Here is a 17,828-nt window from a genome sequence, read left to right on the forward strand (position 1 = left end):
GCCTCTGAGTCTGCCAAGAGTATGTTATGATTCTAGTTATCAGTCCAGCCCTCCTTCTCTGCATTCCTAAGCTACTGAATCGCATCAATAGTTTCCGTCATCGTCTAGCCTTTACGTCTCCATGTAAGAGAAATACTGTATTTATGGTCATTTAATATTCCTCAACACGCACTACATGTAGAATAATGCATGCATCAGTCTTAGAGTCTGTTAGCCTTTACCCCGATAACTTTTGGATTCTATCAACATGTTCTCTAAACATCAGATACTAGATATTGTTTAGGCACATGTCGCCCTGACTCTCCAGACTTCAGTCTCTGCTCCTAGCACAGAGTTCATAGCCCCCAGCTTCTCCTAGTAACACGTCATTGTCAGTTTGCGCGCACCGGCTCCTTAGGTAGCCCCCTCCATGTTTCCGCCCCATTTATGACATATTCTGTTACGTTTACATCACATGTCTATGTATACGCCTTGTTACACCCACTTTCACCCTTATCTTTCGCGACTGCTATTGACCACACCCACTGCTCCGCCTATTGTATTCACTGTAATGCAACTGTTTTAGTATATATGCTTGTGTACTGTTATTAAAGTTAGCGCGCTCATCCCAGATCCAGCCCCGGCAGCTGCCGGGCCCTGTCATCCTATTCCTGTGCAGGTTGTCCTGTTCCTGTCCTTTATGCTGTATTAAACCTGCAAACTCCTACTACCTCGAATCTTGACTCTTATTTATTGAGCTATCTGTTATTCATTTATCCATCCAAAAATAGAGGTATTATTTATTTATTTACCACAAGAGGACCCCCAGCAGTGCCCAGACATATGAAGGATGGGTGGATATGACTCCCAGCAGTGCCCAGACATATGAGGGGTGGGTGCAGAGGACTCCCAGAAGTGCCCAGACATATGAGGGGTGGGTGGATATGACTCCCAGCAGTGCCCAGATATATGAGGGTTGGGGTACGGTGCGTTTCACGCGCTCGAGTATGGCACCATTGCAATAGTGATACGATGCGCACACATGCCAGGAATGTTGGGTTACGGTGCGTCTCATGCGCTTGCGTACGGCACCATCACAATAGTGAAACGAGGCACACACACACCATCAACCCCATGTTGCCGACCGTATGGGGGTGGGTGGATATGACTCCCAGCAGAGGGCAACAGTATGGTGGTGTGTGCAGAGGACTCCCAGCAGAGGCCAGATATATGAGGGGTGGGTTGATATGACTCCCAACAATGCCCAGACATATGAGGGGTGGGTGCAGAGGACTCCCAGCAGTGGCCAACAGTATGGTGGTGGGTGCAGTGGACTCCCAGCAGAGGCCAGGCATATGAGGGGTGGGCGGATATGACTACCAGCAGTGCTCAGATATATGGGGGGTACATCATCATCAGCATACCACAACTACATGGAGGTATGTGCACATCCCTAACTTGTGACTATAATGATAGTGCCACAGCAACACATCACTTACAGCAGTGTCCCACACCCTGGAAGATGGATTATTTTCACACACTGCGTGACACACCACATGTGGGTGTGATGTCAAATTCCACATGCATACCCACCCATGGAGGCTGCAGGTGAAATACACACCCCACCATCATGACACAATAGTGTATAGTGATATAACAGCCTACCAAACAAAGAGAGCAAAAGGGAACACACACTGTTACACACATCCCAGGACTGATATGAATGTCCAGGTGGTGGTCAGACCACCAAGATGTAGTTTCTCATGGAAGGAATAGGGTTGAAACCCCTTAGATACAATGCACAAAATTGTGAGTCATGTGCACAAATACCCTGCATAACAATTCCCAACATAGGGGTAGGCTGTGATTACACACATGCATAGTGGTGAAAAGGGTGAATGTGTCCCGGAAGGCATTTGTAGATACACAAGTACAGTGAGTTGTAAGCATGGTACAGACAAATGAGCAGTAGGCATCTGTGAGCAGGCATGGCCATTGTTGAAGGGAACCATCACCAAAAAAGGAAATGTGCACACATGTCAGCACAACAATTGTGCAACTGTCTGCAGTGAAGATGTCAGGTGCCACGCAAAACTGAGCACACACAACCAATGATTAATTGCATAGACATTGTGATGGCACACAGATACCATGGTCCAACTCATGTCCATCAACAAAAAACCTCTTTCAGAACCCCAAAACATTACCATGACACCAACTCCAGGCCCCTCATCACCAGCATCAAGTACCTGAAATGCAATAGTGTAGAACGTAAAATAAAAGGCTGTATTCAGCTGGAAAAAATAAGATGTGCAAAAATGAGTCAGTTCTCAAATAAGGCCAATCCACACAAATGTCCTTGTAGGGGGACGTTGGGTAGGCTGTCTACCCCTAACTTGCCTGCACATGGAGTAGCTAAGTGGATGTTGACCCTTGGGGGGCATCATCGGGGGCAGAACCAGGCACCGCAGGGACAGGAGTGGGAAGGGTAGGTGTGGTGGGTGCAGGGGTGGACGTATCCTCCTCATTGGCTTGTGCAGCGCCAAAGGTGGACAGATACTCTGTGCTGCACACTACTGCCAGTTCGTCCAGACCAACCCCTGCACCAGAGGACAATATGGGAGAGGAGGGAGAGGGCTTTGAGGGTTGCGGACTGTGACTCTGGCTGCGTTTATGCGGTCTAAGCCCAGTCCCTGTGGGTGAGTCTGCAGCCCCCTGAGTGTGCGTGCCAGGAGGTGTGCGCTTCGCCTTTTGTGAGGGTGTGCTGCTTGTGTCTGTTCGGGTGCGTGATGGTGTCTTCCTGTATGTGCGTGGGACAGGTATGGGAGAAGGGAGTGTGGATGGGTCCGAAGGAGGGGGGGACGGACCGCTGCAGGAGGGAAACTGCTGCCGTCAGTGATGAGTCCATGGCCTGCATAATCTGACGTTGGTCAGACATCGTTGCTGACATGCCCTCCATGAAAGACAACAACTGTGTCAGGATTTGTGTGTGGGCATGGAGGACATTCAGCATCGATGTCTGACCAACCTGTATCTGGCGGAGTAAGTCCGCAGACTCCGCACTGAGGGCAGCAGGGGTGACAGGGGTAGGGACTGCGGTGCGGGGGCTGAAGGAGACATGGGGGCTGCATGGACAGAAGGGACAGGAGCAACTGCGAGGGGGGAGATTGTTCTGGAGGGGGCAGGGACAGACTTTGTGCTGCTGCCCGGTGTTGCTGCAAATTCGCCCTCCTCCTGGTAGTCAGAATCGGATCCATCGGCGTGGTAAGATGTGTTGCCTTCCAACAGGTCCGCAGACTGACTCCCCTCACCCTCCGTGCCACTAGCTCCCTCTGATTCCTCCACGCTGGTGGCACAGTGGCTGGGTCCCTCCTCCTGGTCCGTGCAGCTGTCTCCTCAAGTTTCGGGTGATGATGCTGTGGGCAAGGAGAAGAAACAGAAATGCATCAGTCACCTGTACACATCTGACACATGAGCACAAAATCAATAGGTCACACTGCAAATCATGCCATGCATCATGAGTTACAGCCAGATAACTCTGCACATATTTGAGCCTTGTACTGCCCAGTTGGTATAGACACAATGCTACTTGGATACAAGGATCCAAAGAACACACCAGGCACAACTTGAATGAGAAATACACAGAGAAGTTAGTGTTTGTTTACAGGAGAGCAGATCAAAACAATGAAGTGATGCCACCTCTTGTTCACCAAGAAAGAAACAGTAGTGGTGCCCCTCAGGGAAACCTAAACAACCCCACTCCCCAAGGTGTCACCAAACTCGGAGCCCTGTAAGTACATTGGTCAAAAATTAAATTTAAATAAATGTTGGTACCTTGGGACTCACGAAACTTTACACAATCGACATGTATTGAATGTGGTAAATCGCCATTTTGTGAAAAGAACACTTATGTGCCTGCATGAAAGATGTCTCACAAGGAAATGCACACTAAAAACATTTCCACATTCATTTAAAAAGCTGGCACCCTTCAAAATAAAACACTGTTAGAAACAAATGGCATTGCAGAGTGTTCATATACGTGGGCCAACGTAGGTCTTGATGTCTTGACACTCCTTAGTTTGTATAATCGACAACAAAGGACTTTCAAGACCCCAAGACCACTGTGGGAACATGTATATGGAGATCAAGACACACCATTTATCGCTAACACTGGCTTCTTTGAAAAGGTGCCAGCGTCTTACATGAAAGTAGAAATGTCATTTTGTGTGCACTACCTTGTGAGCCTTCTATCATGCAGGCACATAAGTGTTATTTACACAATTCGTCATATTAACACATTCTAAACATCAACAACTTTTAACAAGTGTTGTGAGTGCCAAGGTACAATCATTCATGTGACACAACTTCAAATATGTCAGTCCTCACATGGGCATCCATTCCCTGATGACACAGTTGCTTGCACATAAAACATACTGGCTGTCATGTGGAGTGGCACACATGCACCAACTCAGGACAATACTTAAGCTAATGGGCCTGCAATTGTGATGAACAAAATCATTGCTGCATTGTGAACACACCCTTATCCCCAGGCAAAATGTTGACAGAGATGTCTGCACACAAAGACAAAACAGCGTTGCATCTGAACTACATACATGTGGCAAAAATGTATGAGTCTGAATCATGTCTGGAACAAAACAACATAGGCTGCAAAGCTCCAAATGAAATCCCTGGCCACCATCACAGGGGCAGTGCATGGTGAATCATTGTTCAGCCAATTCTCTCCCACAGGTCAGACCTGGCAAGGCTAACACAGGCGGGCCCATGTAGACCTCTCCCGCACAACACCCCCATACCTCAGTCAATGTGATTGCTACAGCTCAAGAAGTGAGACCTCTGAATCGGGGTTACAAAAACTGTGCAGCAACAATTCAAAAAGTAACCCAACATCATCTTGTGGGGCTGGCAATACATATTTGTGACAAACAACCATCAACAGATTGTTGTGAATAGGCACACAGGCACTGCCCAGTGTGAGTGCGCACAAGCCAAATGTTGTCTCCCTGTCCAGTGGACACATATAGCAGACACAGGAAAAATGCAAACTATGCCAGGGACCAATGCCACAGAGGCAGACCCATGCTGAACCCACATAGAATGGGCACAGTGTTGGATGACACACATGATTAGGAGGCCAGGGTGTCTCAGGGGACTGTGGTGGGCACACTGATCCGTGGGTCTGGAATGAGCTGACTGTACCATGAGCAACCGTCATGGCACTATGCATATCTCCCACTGATGTACATCATGTCTGAGGACACTACATAGGTCATGCATGCTGCAAGGGTGTGCAGTTGAAAACGTACACTCCTATGTTGAGAGTCATCATCAGTGCCAACAAATATGGAGCCCCAACACAGTGCACAGGTCATGGCACAGGCAAGGTCCCAACACATGTCACAGACCAACCTCCCACATGATGCAGAAATCAATGTGCAGTCTGATGTTCTTGCACCCTAGATGAACATGTTCAAATGTGATTACACACAGACCAGGGGACACATGTTAAGGAGGGGACGGGACGAAAATGAGCACCAGGTGACTATGGGGAGCTTAAAAGGCACTGCGCATATAACCTGTCTGAGCTGACACCCCAACTGTGGAAGTGTAGCCAGGCTTCAGAGTACTTCAAAAAGCAGGTGACAGACAACACAACAAACAGCCATGTACCTACCCCCTCCTTGCTGCTGTCTCTCCTGCACCTGCCCATCGAGGTCTGGGAACATCACCGCCAGGACACGGAGCATGTGGGGGGGTCAGGTGACGCATCCACCATGCCGGCGTGGAGATGAAAACTTCAGCTGGACCCGGGCGATACGCCGGGTCCAGCACCGGATGTCCTGCCACCTCTTCTGCACGTTCTTCAGACGCCGGCAAGGGCCCCCCGCACACCTGATGGCCCTGACGATGTCCCGCCAGATTTCCCCCTTCTCGTAGGCAGTTACCTGTCAGGAAGACACAGTGAAACAACATCACTACACCTGCTCCATGTCCCAGAGACAAACACTTGCACATCTTTGATCATGTGAACAGGGCATAGTTTGCTGACAGGACTTGCATCATTGTCCATGTGAATTTGGCCTGTGTGCAAGCCCCAATGCACTACATGGCATTGAATACCAACAGATGGCGTAACGGGTGCAACACACTCACTGATCATGGCACACACTGGGAAACACATGAGACTGCAGGGTGTGGGACAGCACGTGCAAAGCAGTCACATATCCCACTCCACTGAAGAACCCTCAGCAGACCAGACAGACATACCCTGGCACAGATCACTCGCCTGTCACTGACAACAGCGGATACAACCCTCACTTTGCACATGTACCACTTGCGACTGGGGTGTCACAGGTGTCGTGCCAGCTTTGCAAGTCAGGCACACAGCACTGCTTACTTGTCACACCAGATGGGTTGAGCAGTGGTGCAACACATCACATACACACTCACCCACATGACAAGGCACATTCACACACATCAATGTCCGTGAGGTTGTACACATCATTTGGACAATCTCAGCACAGGTCCACTCAAGTCATAAACATCTGTGAGTACAGTCACCTATCACTCCGCGGGGACCACTGGTCCACCTCAGGACATTTGGAAATAAAGCCACCAAGGTCTGGCACGGCTGAATGTGTCATTCACTATGCAGTGAATGTCACAGTAAGCACAATGTAAGTGAGGAGTGAACACACATGAACTACATCATGCTCTGCATGAGACACCACCATGTACACCCCCCGGGACTCACTCCAAACCATATTGCATGTCTGTACCATCAATACACAATGCCTGTTGTGACACTCACACAACAGGTGCACAGTCAAAGGTAGCGGAGTCAGCACTCACCTGCTCCTCTGGTCTCCCATACAGGTTGCTTTACTGTGGTAGGAGGCTGTCCAGCAGGGCCTGGTTCTCCTCCTCTGTGAAGGCTGGGGCCCTCTCCATAGTATGTGCCATTGCAGGAGACAGAGGATGCAGAAACAGCAGCAGAGTGGTCCACTCCAATGTTGTGCAGGCAAGTGCCCTCTCAGGGGTTCATGCTGCCTTAAATCAGTGCTGCTGAGGGGCTTTCAGTTCAAGGAGTACAGAGTGATGTTATGTTATGTTATGTTATGTTAATATGATTTTGAAAGCGCATGAATACCTGATGGTGTCTTGGCGCTGGACCCAAGTAGCCATGACAGAAGGAGAAGAAAAGAGCATAGATTCAATGGATTTAATTAAACAACCAGGTTTTCAGACTTTTTCTGAAGGTAATGAGGGAGTTGACTGCTCGAATATTAACTGGGAGAGTATTCCAGAGTGGAGAAGTGTGGCTCAATGGTTAGAGCGGCAGACCCTGATGCAGAGGTCTAACCCGGGACCAGGGTTCAATTCCCCGCCTCGGTGGGTCTTGAGCTCAAAAATTCCACAGACCTTATAATTCTCGCCTCGGTGCCTATTCCAATCATGGAGTCCCACTCTGCAACTCTGGGCAATAGCTTGCTTAATCTCCACAACGGCCCCCACAACGCTAAGGATGCCTGGCCTCCACCTTGGGGGTGCCCAGGAGTGGACACCTCACTGGGAAAGCCAGGATGGGTTCCACAGCGCTATTTGTACAAGCGCCTTGAGACCCTTGCGGGTGAGTAGTGCGCTATACAAGTATCAATTTACATTACAGAGTTTAGCTGTACTGTAGCTTATACTTCGGCCTCCCCAGTTTGTCGTACGGATTTTAGGTACCAGCATCAACCTGGCGTTAGTAGACCTTAAACATCTACCTGGGTGGTACCATGTGAACAAACTTTTTAGTGGCTCAGGCCCAATATTGTTCAAAGCCTTGTATGCAAGGCAAAGTACTTTAAACTTGATACGCCGAGTTACTGGTAACCAGTGGAGTTTCCGCATGTTATCCGAAACAGATTGATATTTTGGTACATCCAGCAAAGGCCTAACAGCGGCATTCTGTACCATTTGTAGTTTTTTCAAATGTTGCTTCTGTAACCCAAGATAAAGGCCATTGCAATAACCTAATTTCGATAGCACTAACATTGTTACCACCGTCCTCCTAAGGTCTGAATAGATGAAGGGTATTATCTTCCTCAGTTTTCGTATTAGGTAAAAAAGCAGCTGACACTGTTGCGTTAGTTTGATGAGAAAAGGTAAGTTTGTTATCGATCAACACCCCAAGATTCTTTGCCTTTTCTACCGGCTTTGGGAGTTCACCGATATCCACCGGCCACCGTAAGTCATCCAATGTGGCTCGGAGGTTGCCAAAGATAACTACCTCAGTTTTATCCGAGTTCAGTTTAAGGCAATGCCTACCCATCCAATGACTGACTTCCCTCATACAATTCTGTAATTGTGAAGCCGGTGGAGCTTGATCTCTATGCACCTCTATGAGTGTCATCGGCATATGATGTCAGATTGAGGTCAAATTTTTTAACCTAAGGGGCCAAATTCAGACACATATATGTTAAACAAAGATGGGCTTAACGATGACCCCTGAGAGACCCCACAGGGTAGTACGTAAGGGGCAGCTTGAAACTGATCTAGGTTCACAGTCTGGTTCCTATTTTTTTTAATGATGCTATTAAAGAGAGAGCTGACTTCTCTACTCCTATTTTTCCCAGACGCTGTATCAGTGTGTCATGATGCACAGTATCAAAGGCAGTCGACAAATCCAGGAGAACAGCCGCACCTCCATGGTCCATTGCTGCTCTGATCTCCTCGCTAGCCTTGATTAGTGCCGTTTCCGTACAGTGCCCTGAACGGAATCCAAATTGAGAGGTGTCAAGTAGTTCCTTTTCTTGAATGAACTGTGTAAGTTGGTTGTTCATTATTTTTTCAGCTATTTTCCCCGGGAAAGGTAGCCTAGCAATTGGCCGATAATTGTTTGTTACATTTATATCCAGGTTCGCCTTCTTTATCAAAGGGAGAATGGCTGCGTCCTTCCAAATAGCCGGGAATGAGCCTGATAGGAACATATTATTGAAAATATTAGTCAGTATAGGACTCACCTCCTTTGCTATGCTTTTTAATACTACAGGGGGGCAGGGATCCAACGGGGCGCCCGATTTTATTTCCTGAATACGTTTTTTCCACAAGCTCACTATGCACCTGTGCGAATTTAAAAATATAATTCTCTTCACTTTTGGAAGTAGGTGAAAAATGATTGATTGGTAGTTTGGGGATGGTGGAAACATTATTATAAATGTCATAAACTTTATTCCTGAAAGTAGTTGCAATGTTATCGCAAAGAACTTGACTGCTTCCCACTATTGATTTATTTGATATTACCGTTAGTTTTTCCACCACCCCAAATAATTCTTTAGTTGAATTTTTGGCTTGTTCAATTTGTTGGGTAAAGTAAGTCATTTTTCCTTAATCATAATGGGTTTGTAATTGGCTAGTGCATATTTGTAACTATTTTTATCTTCAGCCTCATATTTTATTTTCCAGTGCCTTTCTAACCTGTGACAATTTTGTTTTTCTAGTCTCAGAGCTTCAGTGAACCATGGGGCTGACGATCGAGTGCGATTCCTGTTATTTTTTTCCTTTGTTACTATAGCCTTGAAGGCATCATTTAACCAATTGGTATATTCCTCTGCAGCCTGATTTACTTGAATATTCATGGTTGGCTGAGTCTGTTCCAATTGAAATTTTAATGTGCTTTTGTCTATCTTATTCCATGCTTTGTACGTTTTTTGCTGCATTTTATCAACCCGAGCTTCAGGGACAGTTTGAGCTGGCTAGTCAAAAGTGATTAAGAAATAGTCTGACCAAACGATAGGTAAAATTTCCTTCACTGTTAAACCTGGTACTGAGGAAAATACCCCATCGAGAGTGTGGCCAGCCTCATGAGTGGGCCTGTTTACTATCTGTGTCAAACCCAACATACTGAAAGGTTTCTATTAGAGTAGTTGTGTCCTTATCTGACATCATCTCAAGATGTAAATCAAAATCGCCCAAGATGGTGAATGTCTTTGTAGTGAGACATGATTCTAAAAGTAAATCTTGTTTTTGCAGTAAAACTAGCTCTTGACCCGGGAGGGCGGTATACCAACATGCCCTTAAAGGTATTTCTGGGATTCAGTTCTATTTGAAAATTGAGCCCCTCATATTGAGTGTCTGATGCTGGGGAAAAAGATTAGTCAGATTAGTTCACATCGTAGGTTTCCTCCAATCCTTTTAAACATACGGCTCTGACACGCATTCGCATCGTTTAAAATTTGAGCTTCAGCTCAAACAATCATTTTGCAACATTGTATTTTTTGAGCCAACTGACTTTTGCAGGATACCTGTTGGATACATAGCTACTCAAAACTCAGTATCCAGGACACCCAGGATGCATTTAGGGGCTACTACACGTCCCTAAGTAATTTTGAGATCAACAAATGTATATGGTGCGTTCCACGCGCTCGCGTATGGCACCATTACAATAGTGATATGATGGGCACACATGCCCGGAAAGTAGGGGTACGGTGCGTTTCACATGCTGATGCGAATGCAGGGGAACGATGCGTTTCACATGCTGCGTTTCACACGCAGGGGTATGGTGCGTTTCACACGCTGATGCGAATGCAGGGGTATTGTGCGTTTCACACAGTGCTTTTCACAAGCAGGGGCATGCTGCATTTCACACAGTGCTATTCACACGCTGATGCGAATGCGGGGGTACGGTTCACTCAAGGATGTCTATCAAGTACTTGTCATTGCATACTTTCATGTGCAGGCCCTAGGTGTGGCAGACAGTGACATAGTACAGGGCATCGAATCTTGTTGCACAATCAATGTGTGATGACCTGTGGACACATGTCATGTGTGATGGGGCACTATGTGGCACACATCACCTTGACACTTGTCACATGTGTATCAATAGTCCGATTTTGTCATGCACAGCAACACTGGGATGGCACAGTCATCACTACCGGCACCTGTCTCATGATGGCAGGGACTGGGGCACTTTATCAACTGACATGTCACGCTCAGCATGACCCTATGGGACTATGTCAGGTGTGTGTTATGTGTTATATTGAGCTTGCTGGTTGTGTTCCGTAAACACCGTGTGGAACGCTGGTTAAGCATTGTGCAAGGTGGAGACCAGCAGCGTCTCCCTTTCAGAAGACCCCCAGACTGTTGTTTCTTCTAGCGGTTAGAACCGGGAGTCTGTTTCCAACAAAAGACTTTGAATCAAAGTGGTGACTGTTCGTGTTTTTCTCACTTGCATCACCTGAAAATTGCCGGTATCCGTTATAGATTTTGAAGACTCCACTGTCTACCTTATCCGAGGTTATTTAGAAGGTCTCCCCACAGGACAGACAGATTGGCCCCTGAAGAAGGGACTCTCAGGTCCCGAAATGCATTGGGCCCACGTTTAAAAACAATTTTCGTAAACAATTGATTATCTGTCTCTTTGTACATGTTCTCAAGATACATGTATAAGGATTTCATGCTTTTGATTTCTATGTGAATGCAACTAAAAAATGATATCAATGTAAAAAAAATTTGGGGAGATTTCAACAAATACCTGTAAAGATTTACATTTACAAGTATATTTGCTATTCTTGTGATTTATTTTTGATATAGGGTTGTTAAATTGTATTCAGTGACCTAGAGGATTACTTTGTGACCACTTGTGGATAGTGCGCAGTTTTGCGACCGTCTTGGTAGCATTTTTCCACTTGTGTTCCGTAAACAGCATCTGCTGTTGGTGCATCTAACATAGGTCTGTGTTGAGATGGCAATGGTTTCACATCTACGCACACAATGCCATATGTGGATTCCGACAGCTGTTGGGTCTGTGTGCATCAGACATCATATTTCCCCAGGCATACATTTCTGCGTTGTGTCAATGGCTGTGTTGTTTTGTTGTTACGTGTACACCTTAATCGCAATGTGTTTGATATGTACATTTGACATTCCATGTGACCTGTGCGTGTGCCTTGCATCAGCTGTCTGTATGGGATGACAACCTTCCACTGTAGGTATTGTGACGTGTGTCACTCCGGTGATATGTCGGGCTGTTCACTCAGATCGGCCCAGCAGATAATTTCAGGGCATGTCATGTTGAGTTGTAAATCAGCAGGTGTATCTGGCTTTGCTGTAGGAGTGCCAGCAAGCTGGCATATGTGTCCTGGATGTATTGCACACACCAGACTCCATAGTGACCTGATGTCTAGTAGCTGTTTTGCATGTGCTATGTACATTGCCATTGATGTTGGCTGACGGTCAATCTCCATTATTCCCAAATATGTCCTGCGCAGGGCACCGCATCTACCAAGGCCATTCCCAGACTTGGCGACCATGAGGGAACTTGCCTGTGTCCGACGTTACAGATTCACTCAACAGTTGATTCAGGAGTTGACAAGCAAGCTGGCACCATAATCTCCAACCGCAATACAGGTATCCTACTGCGCTGACCCCCAAGATAAAGGTGATGGCAGCCCTACATTTCTTTGCAACAGGTACGTTTCAATTAACCATAGCTGATGTTGGTGGAATGTCACAGACAATGTTCAGCCGTGTCCTGCGTGATGTTTTGGCAGCCATGTTGGAGCACATTGATGAATTCATCACATTTCCGACTCCTGAAGAGTTGAGATATGTCAAGGGTGATTTCTATGCCCTGGGAGGGATGCCACATGTCATTGGGTCCATTGATGGGCACATGTAGCTTTGGTGCCACCACAGGCACAGGAGCAGGCTTACTGCAAAGGTAAACATTACCATTCAATAAATGTCCTTGTGGTGTGTCTTGCTAACTTGCTGATTTTCCACGTTTGTGCACGTTTTCCAGGATCAGCACACGATGCAACGATCATGAGGCGTAGCAGGGTGCCACAAATGATGCTGCAGCTGCACAACGAGCGGGCATGTCTTGTTGGTGGGTAAACTCTGTTTGTCCTGTGTGTTTCAGTATCTTTTGCTCTTACGGCATCTCCTGACCCACTTATTTACATGATGTATCTATGTAGGGGACTCAGGATATCCCAACATGCCATGGCTAATGACACCTCTCCGCAACCCAAGAACAGCTGCAGATCAGTGGTACAATAATGCACACGGGCAGACGAGGCGAGTGATAGAGAGGAAGTTTGGCCTCCTGAAGAGCCGATTCTGGTGCCTCGATATGCACCGGACAAGGTCTGTAAGATCTTCATTGTGTGCTACATGCTGCACAACATGGCAGTTGAGAAGGTAGTGCCACTCATCTTGGATCCTGAGGAGCAGGAACATCCACCCACAGGAGGATGATATGCGGAGTCAGCTCATCCGCAACTTCTTCTCATAATTGTGAGTCACTGGGTATGAGTGAGCAAGCTTGTAGCATTGAGTGGCATGTGTTGCAATGGTGTGTCCAGCTGACTGTATGCAAAGTGACTTTGATGTGTGTTCTGATGTGTCACTCGAGTGCTGATGTCAGGCCACACAGAAATGCGCAATGACTTTCTTTGAAATTTGCATGTTTCCTACATTGTTCATGTTTCGTAACTGCCCATGTCTATTGCAAAGATTTCTACCGGTGACCTCTTGTGTGTCTGTCATTCCCAGGTTGCTGTGCCTGTTGTCTGCGTGTCATCTTTGTCCTCCTACTATTCCTCATGATGATTGCAACGTGGACTGAATAAGCGTTCCATGCACGGACATGTGTAAATGTCAGTTCGGGTAAGAGAACCAAACAGGCTTTTTAGTGTTGGTACGCTTTGGGAATGTGTGGAAACTGTTCCTGTGCATGTTGTAGTACCTTGCATACATGTCTCTCATCACCATGGATCAAACTAAATGTTACACCACTCCCATGACATGACAATCACCCTTCGTGACAATCATCTGTATTGGAGTGTGGACTCTGGTGAAGGCATCAATGTGTGTAAACCTCGCCCCTGACACATTGAGGATGCCACGGGTTTACATTGTGTGGGACATCACAACAACAGGCTCTATGGGGAATTGCAGCCTCTCTGTGTGCAGCAGGATGTGTTTGGCTCATCCACTTAATCTTATGTGCCAGTACAATTGGATTTCCAACATCCATGTTGTGAAGGTGGGGGCCAGCGTGTGTCCCACATGTTCTGTCAACTGTCCTGTGAGTCTATTTGTATGGATGCATTGCCATTTGTGCCAGTATGTCATGTCACTGTCACGTCGCTTCCTCAGGGTCGGTGGAGAACACTGCGGTGCAAGCCTTCTCGGTAAGTGGATGAGAAATTTCATTTCCCATGAAGCCAAGACCTTGGCGCTGATGACGTCACAAAGTTGAGCGGAAGCGAATGTAAACGCTTCCGTGGCACCAGTCAGGTGCTGTTAATTCCAGGATTCTCTTGTGGCGTACTGCATATCCTGGTCACGGTAGGGGTGCATTTGCGCCATTGCTCCTCTTTACTCTCTGTTGAGTTCCGGCCCAGCATCTTGTTATGTTTGGCATTTCAAAGCCCAGTTGGACAAGCGGTGACTGGCTCTTGTGGGGCTTCCTTGTCTTTAATCCAAATGGCAATACATCAGACCAGGACTAGAAAAACTTCACTGGCTGCCAGTGGCTCAGAGAGTTATATTCACAGCTGGTTGTATCATTTTTAAAGCTTTGCAGGGTAAGGGTCCCAAATTCATAAGGAATATTGTTGGTAAATACATCCCTTCACTGAATCTTCGCTCGACCCATCAAGAATTGCTAATGATTCCCCCATACAAGAAAAAACGTAGGGGTGGCAGTAGTTTCCATTTTCTTGCCCCCTCTTTATGGAACTCCTTGCCATTATTGCTCAGACAGAGCAACGATCTTCTTTCTTTCAGACAGGCCTTTAAAACCTTGCTTTTCAGACAAGCTTATTTTTAATATAACTTGATGTGAAATTTACTTTTGTTCAATGTACTTGAATGTTATGCTGTGTTCTCAAAAAATTCAGTAGCGCCATGAAGCCTACGGGCGTATGTGCGCTGTACAAATAAAAATTTAACATAACATAACATAACATAACTAATTCCCACCCTCGTTGGACAAGCTTCTTAAGGCTCTTGCGGTGGCTGTGTAATTTCTCTTCTTGACCCTCACTGATTCCCTGGGGGAACTACGGATTGTTGGCTTTGTGTGAGACACGCAGCAGTGCATTTGAATTTCTGTTTATTGGACTTTATTCATACACTGTGAATTTCTGGATTACCACATGCCTTTATTTTGTTGAAGCAGCCTGCAGAGCATTATACCCCCTCATATCGCTGCAATACTCTGCTACCTTTTATGTTTTGTCCTGTGATCCCTGGGCTAGTTGCACAATCCTTGGAAAAGGATCATACTATTGGCCATTTCTTTTGCAACTCTTACAACATTATCTTTGGTGTGTTATGGTGTTTCATCAACTTTACATGTGCTGTGAATTGATGTGGATTTTTCATCTCTGTTTTCACAGCAGGGGCTTGTAGAGCTCATCCGGAAGAAAGCTCCAATTCCCCAGGTACGTGGGTCTTAAGACTTTTTTGGGTATGTTACTAACTGCTGGATAAATAAATGTAAACGTATGGAACTGGCTTCTTTGTAAGTGTGTAGTAATGTCCTTGTTCGATCCACAGATCCACTAGCACTTTCATTACTGTGATCCCAACTAGGATACAGTGGCTGTTGTTTTCCTTTATTTATTTATTTATTTATTTACTTATTTATTTATTTATTATAAGTTTTGTATAGCGCTAGCTGGACCCGAGGGTATCAGAGCGCTTCACATCAGGTACAACAATGAGCCTTAACGGCGATGAAAGATTGATAACTGGACAGTTCAAGAGGATATCAAAAAACAAGAACATACAGATCATAATGACTACAAGGGTTAGGGGAACTATGAGCATCCCCTTACAGTTCAGGTGGCCTCCAGGAAGAGGGCTTTGAGTAAAGTCTTGAATTTTGGGAAGTGGGAGGTCATTCTACCCCATTCCACTACCCTGGACTGATCATTTTTTAATCCCTTTTACATGGTCCATTAATCCCCCCTTTATTTCTCAAAATCTCAATAAGCACTGGGGAAGGAAATGGTCCTCGCTTTCGCTCCCTGACTGGGAACTGGCTCTCACCAAATACCCTCCCCAGAGGGCGAGGGATCCTAATACTGCTACAATGAATTTTGATAACTGGATCTCTAGCTCCCTGGATCAAGTTCTCCCCAGGAACCCCTTAAAATCAATAATAAGACCCAAAGTTGCTCCATGGTACACGCCCGCCCTTAGAACAATGAAGCAAGCCTGCCGCAAATTGGAGAGAGCTTGGAGGCAGCACCACCTACAACAGAGGAAGGCTGAGTACAGAGCTGCTATAAAGCTCTATAAAAAGGAAATAATATCTGCACAATCTCATTTTTATGATTCGAAAATTAATTTGGCTGCTAATGCCCCGAAGGAAATTTTTAAAATAGTTAAATCTTTAATTTCTCCCCCCCCTGAGCGGCCATCATTAGACGGCGCACAATCTCGCTGTAACGATTTGGCCACTTTTTTCTCCCAGAAAATCCAGACCATTTACTCTTCATTTACCACGGGCAGTGTTGATTTCACTCCTACAGCCTCCGATCATTCTGTTCCCTGTTTGCTCGACAAGTTTCCACTCCTCGACCTCACCACATTAGATAGGCTGATTCGTAAGACCACCTCGGGATCTCCTAATGACCAAGCACCCCCTCAGACCCTCATTAAGGTCATTGACGTCATTTGTCCGGTTATCCTGGATGTCCTTAACGCCTCCATCACTTCTAAATCCGTTCCACCTCTATGGAAGTGTGCGATGGTGAAAGCTTTACTGAAAAAGCCTACACTGGACCAGAACAACTTGGCTAACTATCGCCCTATTTCTTTGCTGCCGTGGATGAGTAAACTACTTGAGAGGCATGTTAATACCATCTTAGTGGACTATCTAGAGTCCAATAGTCTGCTCCGGGCCTCTCAGACAGGGTTCCGCCCTCAGCACGGAACTGAAACTGCTCTTCTGGCAGTGACAGAGGAAGCCAGAGCGGTGCTGGACCGAGGAGGAAAGGTCGCCATCATATTACTTGATCTCAGTGCCGCATTCGACACGGTTAACCATGCCACATTATTACAATGATTGAGTGGTTTCGGCGTGTTGGGCGCGGCCCTGGAATGGCTAGCCTCCTTCCTCGATGAACGATTCTTCCAGGTCTTTGAGGGCGAGTCAGTTTCCCCCAAGCATCCACTTAGCTGTGGGGTGCCCCAGGGCTCCTCCCTGAGCCCCACTCTTTTTAATGCCTACATGGAACCTCTAGAAGGGATAGTCCAGCCCTTTGGTGTGCGTATTGTTACCTACGCCGACGATACCCAATTGGTGGTCTCTCTTGACCACTCTGAGGGATCGTCTTCCACCTTAGGCCCCTGTCTAGAGGCGGTGGCTAGGTGGATCCGTCCGGATCTGATCCGAAGCGGCCGCTCCCCCCACGCTCCCTCACTGGCCATTGACTCGACCACGCTGGTGTCTGGTATCATGAGTCTCTGTTCTGAAGTGTATTTCAGCTTATTTAGCGCTTCTCACCAGATTACAGCGCCGAGCATCGCGCTGCAGTCACCCTCAATAGCGCGACTTTGCTGTCTGCAATTGTAGCCTGTTGCTGTCTGTAATTGTTGCATGAGGCTTTTTAACATTGTGCGCTGGGTTCTCGGATTGCTTAATTTGTAAGGTATCTGAACTACTTTGGTAATATTTCCCTGCTGTTGCCCGGACCCTCTGTCCTCCTGCCCCCCCGCTTTTTGACTTGCTATCCCGCCCTCCATTTCCCTGTTGTTCATCCCCCTGGCCCACCTACCCTCCTCGCTACCGCCTCCCAGCTGCCCCTCCCACCCACAAACAGAGA

The sequence above is a fragment of the Lissotriton helveticus genome, chromosome 2_2 (assembly GCF_964261635.1).
Source record: "Lissotriton helveticus chromosome 2_2, aLisHel1.1, whole genome shotgun sequence".
In the NCBI taxonomy this organism is placed as follows: Eukaryota; Metazoa; Chordata; class Amphibia; order Caudata; family Salamandridae; genus Lissotriton; species Lissotriton helveticus.